The sequence below is a fragment of the Orbicella franksi genome, chromosome 8, assembly GCF_964199315.1.
Source record: "Orbicella franksi chromosome 8, jaOrbFran1.1, whole genome shotgun sequence".
Classification (NCBI taxonomy): Eukaryota; Metazoa; Cnidaria; class Anthozoa; order Scleractinia; family Merulinidae; genus Orbicella; species Orbicella franksi.
The window spans coordinates 16821363-16828509 of record NC_138152.1 but is presented as its reverse complement, the minus strand read 5'-3'; the positions used below and the strand labels follow the sequence as shown (position 1 = coordinate 16828509).

General features: G+C 40.3%; 1 pseudogene; it reads right to left on the bottom strand.

Moving 5' to 3' along the window:
* Positions 1-4965: 4965 nt before the first annotated feature.
* On the bottom strand, positions 4966-5979 carry LOC145494195 (uncharacterized; annotated as a pseudogene).
* Between the last annotated feature and the right edge of the window lie 1168 nt (positions 5980-7147).

Here is a 7147-nt window from a genome sequence, read left to right as displayed (position 1 = left end):
GGGTTTGGCTGCCAGAGAACTCTGAGGACTCCACTGATAAATTCAAAGGTTCAGGTAAGAACTACTTTGGAGTTGAACTAGCTGAATCAGCCTATGTATTTAATGTTGATAATGTTAAGCAGTGTGTGCGGGAAAAGCCGGCGCAGTTTTTCAAACTGTATTCGCCACTGTATTGTATTTCAAACCCAACGGAAAGTGCAGCTTCAGTAAAGACAGTGAAAGCAAGAAAAGGCCTAATATGTCTCAGAACTTGGAAGGGTTTTCGAAATTGTCAGTCCATTCATCCACAGTGATCCTACTTCCAAGTGTACTTTCAATTCTGTAATTTAAACGACCAGTAAAATCCGATCCCGGTGCTGCAGTCGATGATGACCGCTTTTTAACGCGTCGAACGTTAAAACACATTTGCCGCGTCTTGGACAAACTGACGAGATATTAAAATGATATTTTTTCCCGGTGTAAGAAAGTATTTTTTCCATCGCTTTCTTTACTGAAGTCCGGTCATGTTCTTTATATAACTGAAGGCTGATTATCTATTGCTGCCTTTTGGTATCGACGAAAATTTGCCCTGAAAGAGCTGTTGACCAACACACCTGATTGATCTAGTTCCATGCTAATTGTACTGTACTTTGGCATTTAAAAATTTTAAAAAAATTTAAAAATTTAATTGCTTTATGCGTTCCCATTTGTTAACGCGCGTGTTTTTCGCACATTCAGTTTCTGTCAGAGAACAAGTTGTTTTGCATGCCTGCGGTGCTACCGGAAATGGAGACATTTCGCCTTATTGTCCGTCTTTTTATGATGGCACAGACAGTGATTTTGTGGTGGAACAATTATCGCGCGGTTCAGTTCATGTAGCTTAATGGCAAAGCGCGAAACATGGCACACGAAAAAATAGGGGAGGGGTGTGGCACCAGTTCACACCATTCACTGAATTCACGCTTCTGAGTTATAGTTTGATGACGAAATGAGCGGTAAAAAATTATTCCACAATTATTGCTTTCTTAAACAGTTAAATCCTTACTTCTTTGACTTGCCCCAGGGAATGTAATTTTCAGCAATGTAACATCAGTTAAAATCTAAGACATTTCATTGAATACTCTCATGAATGAGCTATTTTTGTGAACATAGTTCTTGATCTAGATCTTACATTGAGGGGCCCAATAGTATCACCAGTTTTTTATATTATTATGTGTCCGTGGCTGTATGCGTATTTGGATGCATGTGTGTGTGTGTGGACGCGGGGAGGACGCCGGTATAAGAGGGGTTGTGCAGTATGTTACATTTTCTAAAACATATCATTTTTCAGGTGTAAAATTAATTGCGCGAACTATAAGAAGCACAGCTAAAGATGCTGCAAACGTTACCCGATGTCATGGACTGGTACCCAAGAAAAGATGAGCAAATTTGTTGATGAAACCACGAGAATAAGTTTGTGAAACTTTTATGCTGATCGTCCAGTGTATATTTATGACATTACATTGATCTGATTGATACATTTTGTTAACGAGTCTCTAGACGTAATGCCGGTGCTGTTAATAGCAATACTTTTACGGTGCACGGCCTATAACATCAGTCCCAACAATGCCGGGGTCTTTGCTGCGAAACTTTGCACTTAACTGTGTGAAACTTTTACGGTGAACGGCCTGTAACATCCCAGCCAAACCGGGGTCTTTGCTGCGAAACTTTGCACTTAACTGTGTGAAGTTTTTACGGTGAACGGCCTGTAACATCCCATTAATGCCGGGGTCTTTGCTGCGAAACTTTGCACTTAACTGTGTGAAACTTTTACGGTGAACGGCCTGTAACATCCCATTAATGCGGGGGTCTTTGCTGCGAAACTTTGCACTTAACTGTGTGAAACTTTTACTTTGAACGGCCTGTAACATCCCATTAATGCCGGGGTCTTTGCTGCGAAACTTTGCACTTAACTGTGTGAAACTTTTACTTTGAACGGCCTTTAACATCCCTTTAATGGGTATTTATGAAATTTTTACGGTAAACTACCTCTAGGAATATGGGTGTCTTTGGTTGTTTAGCTTTCAAGTTAAATTAATTTTGTGAAAGTTGTGTTGACAGTGCTTTGCAGTCTAGGGCAAGGCATGGATCAGTGACATGGACGCAGATGGATCACCAACATTCAAGGTATGTATTATCAAGATTTTTTTAAAATTCATTTTATGATAAAGATTCTAATGTGGTTTATACACTTTTATCTCGCAATTCCAGAGTGGGAAGCTCAGAGAAGACAGTTGTCCAAAGAAAAAGAAAAAGACGTTTTTCAATACCTTTGAGGTAAACATGGTGTTACTAATCAATACTAAACCAGCTCTCTCAAGTTGTTTTAGGGAGCTGGCATAACCCTTTATTTTTCAAAAAAAATCATTAGAAATAATCGTAAACTACCAGGAGCCATAATCGGGGACGGAGACCGTAAGTCTTGGGATCCGCGCGTACCTATGATATGGGACAATTTTTCTATTTTTAGAACAAATTGCGCCATCCTGACGTCATATACCCGCGCGGATCCACGCACATGTCCGGGGTTCTCGCGTGGATGTTGTCACGTTGCATGATCAAATGGTGAGAGTTGAGAGATTCTCTTGCGTATTTTTCACAGCGATGGCAGGGAATAAGGCAGGGACTAAGAACCAGGGCGCTTATATGTAGTTTTATGCTCTGAACCAACGGAAAAGGTGGGTTTTTCAGGGTCGAAAACAAGACTTCAATCTCGCGCTGGGAATGAATAATAAGATCTGCTCGCGCTAGCCGTAAGCTTACGCGTATGTTTTTGCGTTTGTTCTGACTTAAGAATATAGCAAGAAAACTCTCTACTCTGGTATCGAGTTAATTTGTGAGTTTCTCGGACAATGGTTAATCATAACCAAAACCTGTTTTGATGGTTTCTTATTGTTTCTGCTTCTCTGGTGAGTTTGCAAAAGTTTTTGAAAGAAAAGTCTGACGCGTACAATTAGCTCATTTGCATACTGCAGCTCGTGCACTTTCAAGTCCGAGTCGGTTTTTCAATTGTCAGCAAATCTTGACAAAGATTTCTTTAGTTATCTTTTGTGCTGAGATGCTGCAACAAATTTCACGAACGCAAAAAAGGCTACTAACATCATGTGTGTTTCTTCAGCATAAGCATAGTGAAGTTTTGCATTGCGAAAATGAAAATAGACAAGGAGTTTTGATATTTTAAACTCGATCAACAAAGTCGAAATCGTTATTCGAAGTTGATTAAAGAAAGCGTCATCGTAACTTTGCTGATTATTTCTGCTTTATTCACATATTTTCTGCTTAGCTTTTAATATGTTCTCAAACATTTATCAATCTTAAACATATTTAAAACTATACAGTCATTGTTTGGGTTCGATGTACGTTTTCACACGAAAGTGCGGCGGAGGTACAATTTGTCATGTTTACTGACTGTACAAAAACAAAACATGCATCGGCGGGCGCTCTCATTCATCGACAACAGAAAATTTACTGGATTTTTACACGAATAAAACTGAGCAGTCTCTACGGACGTAAAGTTTTTGGGCCTTGATGAAACGTCAAGCGTTGCTCACAATTCAGGCGAAACTCAAACTAGCAATTATTTTGTTTTACCTTTCGGTCGTGATAGACTGGCAAATTCCTCGCAAGCGTGTGGCAAGTGGAGCTAGGAAACTATGAAGTCCTGAAGCTCTGCTATATCTCAACATATCCAGCCGTTTTTTGCTGTGTAATGGAAAAGCTGTTAATCTTCAACATATGTGAGATTTAAAGTGGAGTAATGTACAGCTCATGTAAAAGAAGCATCCGTCAGAACACAACTTGGTCAGCGATATATTTCTAAGCTTAAAGCGGAACATACCTAAATTCGACACTGTCTTACTTCACTCAAACTGGAGCAGCTTACGACGAAAATACTTAAGCAAAATTCCAACAGACGTAAACGCGTTGAGTTGTGGGCCAAAAACGAGAAAAATTTCCGGAATTTCGGACGCCATTTCTTCCGCGCGACATCCACAAAAATCCTCGCAGCATGTACGCGCGTGTGCCTCCGGCGATGGCGCAATTTGTTCTAAAAATAGAATTATTGTCCCATATCATGGGGACAACCCCAATACTAGAAATGGCGCGCGCTTACGGTCTCCGTCCCCGATTATGGCTCCTGAAACTACTAAATCGGGGTAAACATACAAAGTGTGCCGCTGTTGTTGAAATTACAATCATTATCGGGCTAGCAATGTAGAAGTAAGGCCGATATGTATTAGTAAAGGACTTCAATATTATTTTTTTGTTCATTTCCCTTGCAACATTATATAAAAGTAATTTTGCAACAAACATTTCTTTGGTGAAAGCAAGTTTGAACTGAATGTCTAGAAGGATTAGAGGGGTCTTATTTTAAACATTAGCGTGAATCATTTTAGATGTCAGAACATAAAGTGTCAAACTGTCACACGTATGCTGAACCTGGAAGGCATCTGAAGTATCGGAAAACAACGTGCTGGGAGACACCTTGTCCGATCCGCTTAAGACATAAATGGTAAGTTGTATTGTTTTTAAGGGATAAGATAATCAAAGTGTAGATTTTGCTCATAGCGGCAAAATAACCACATATTTCTAATTTATCTCTAATAATAGTCAACAGACAATAGGCTGTTGAATAAAGGTCCTAAACAATGCGTTTGTTTTTAATCTAGGTCAAAACGCTGGCCAGAACATTTTTTTTCGCCTATAATTGCCTTACTGGCATTTCAAATGTTGCTCTTTACTGCTGGCTGGCTACTTGGCTAATTGCCATTTTTTTAGCTCGGTATTCAAAATTTTCATTATGTCTGGCTGGGAGTTTTATGAAATAAAGTCGATCTTGCTAGCAGTGAAGAACGGATATTTTTTTCCCAGGAAAGTTAATTATTAATGGTAATTGACGTGGGAGCACAGAATCAGTGCTTGGGAAGTCACATCTTAAATTTCGAGTTAAAGTGTCGTTGGGTACTCCTGCACAGCTGTGTCCTGCTGTGTGGAAGAAATTGCGGTGTTGACGGATGGAACTTACAGCTGCTGTAGCGGGTGCCTTCTTTCGTTACCCACAAGCTGATCTGCAATGGTAGGGTGGTCTTTATCATCACCAATTGCTACTGTAAGGACGTTGCTGCATTTGCGAAGTTTTTGTACGGAAGGCATGTTGTGGTAGTTTTGGAGGCTGGACTCATTACGGTGACCAGATATCGCCATGATTTCCCGATTTGTGTGGCCAGCATTTGCCCACAAGGTTATGGCTGCTGCCCTGACTGAATGATTTGTGTAGATACGAGAAAGACCGTCTGCGGAGCTGATATCTTTCATCATGGTCCAGAGCTTGTTCACTCCGAGCGGCCTGTTTTCATACCAAACGTTGTCAGATGGCTCCCAGTTTCGTTTAGGATACTGGAATAGCGGTTCACATTCTGGATTCAATTTCGACAGAAAAAAGTCGAGAGCGTTTTAACCATTGGTTTTACTGCTGGTTTTGCACATTCTTGCGTTTTTCTCGAAACTCTCAACATCAGAAACACCGCCTTGGTGGTTTTTAGTTGCTTCGTCATGCGCCATTTAGACAAAATGGTCGCCTTTCGCATCTTCACTAAATACAAAACTGCTCATTTTAAGACTTCGCTGGCCTTCCTTTTTTCTCTACGAAATTAAAGAAAAAGAAAATTTGTAAGTAACCACCAAGTATCTAACCCGAAACCTTTGCTTCCTAACTCCTTCTTCTACCACTACACTACCAGGTTGATCCGCCAAATCTCCGCAAAATTTAATTATAAAACGTGACTTTCTTAAATATTAATGACAGAGTCGCCCCAACCATCAAATAAAAGCTAACCGCAAGCAAACCAGTGTAAATATGAACAATCAAGCATTTGACGAGTGCGTTTTACTCAATCAACAAATTAAAACCAGTTTCTACCTTGTCCAGGCCTGTACTAAAGCAGATATGGCATCGTCCATTCTGAAAGGCTTGTTACCAATGATGGCATCGAAACGAAACGAAACAGTGTCGAGCGTGGCGGTCACATACTTCGATGTTCTTTGTATTACTGACTATTGTTTTCCTCGAAGCCGGTTTAATCATGTAGACTCCTCTTAAAAGGTTTGTAGAAGGACTCTTTTAGACAACTCTCGGCACACATACATGTATGAACAATAAATGGTAATCCGGGGAGCCAAGGAAGGATTGATAAATGCCACTGCCATTTTGTGTTTCCAACGGGTGTTTTAGTTCCCAATCTTCCCATGAGTATCACATCATTGATTCCCGTTATACTCACGGGTAGATTGAAAACTAAAACGCCGATTTAACGGGTAGAAAATATTCTTTTAACCGTTGAAGGAACAACATTGAATTATAATTGCAACATGGCTAAACAAACTGCTATGATGTATCTATAGTTGAAAAGAAGAAATTGGGACTTTTGAGCGAATGTTATTTTTTTAAGAGCGCCGGCAATATGTGCTATTTTTCCAGTTTCGGCAGGCATGCAACTTGGGTCGAGCGGACCGAACTTTAATCAATCCTAGAAAACTTCAATTAGAACTTTTAATCAAATAACACTCATTTTAGTGATTGACTAGGTAAGGGCTTCGAAATCCCAGCTTACGAGAAAAATCGAATTTTCGCAGTAAAATCAGTGGTCGGTTTTTACAGAGACAGCCTTTAAGAGTCTGAAGGAGGCAGAGCCGGTCACGGGGCAGCGATGTAAGATGTTAGTTCCATGAGCAATGGTTACGCGTCAGACTTTTTTCAGCTCTATAGAGGCGTTCGACAGGGTTGCCCCTTGTCGGGGCTTCTTTTTGTGTTGGCAATAGAGGTACTTGCTCAAGCGATCAGACAAAATGGCAACATCCGTGGTTTGAAATTTAACGAGACTGAATTAAAACTAAGTATGTATGCAGACGACCTTACATCGTTTATAAAGGATGAGTGCTCTGCCAACCACTTATTCCAGCTCATAAATGATTTTGGAGCCTTTTCAGGTCTGAAAATAAATATCTCAAAAACGGAAGGAATGTGGTTTGAAAGCCTAAAATGCCATTTAGCTAAACTCGCTCCATTTCACATTGCGTGGCCAGAAGAATATGCATTTGCGCTAGGTATCGCGTTCGCCTATGACTCCAC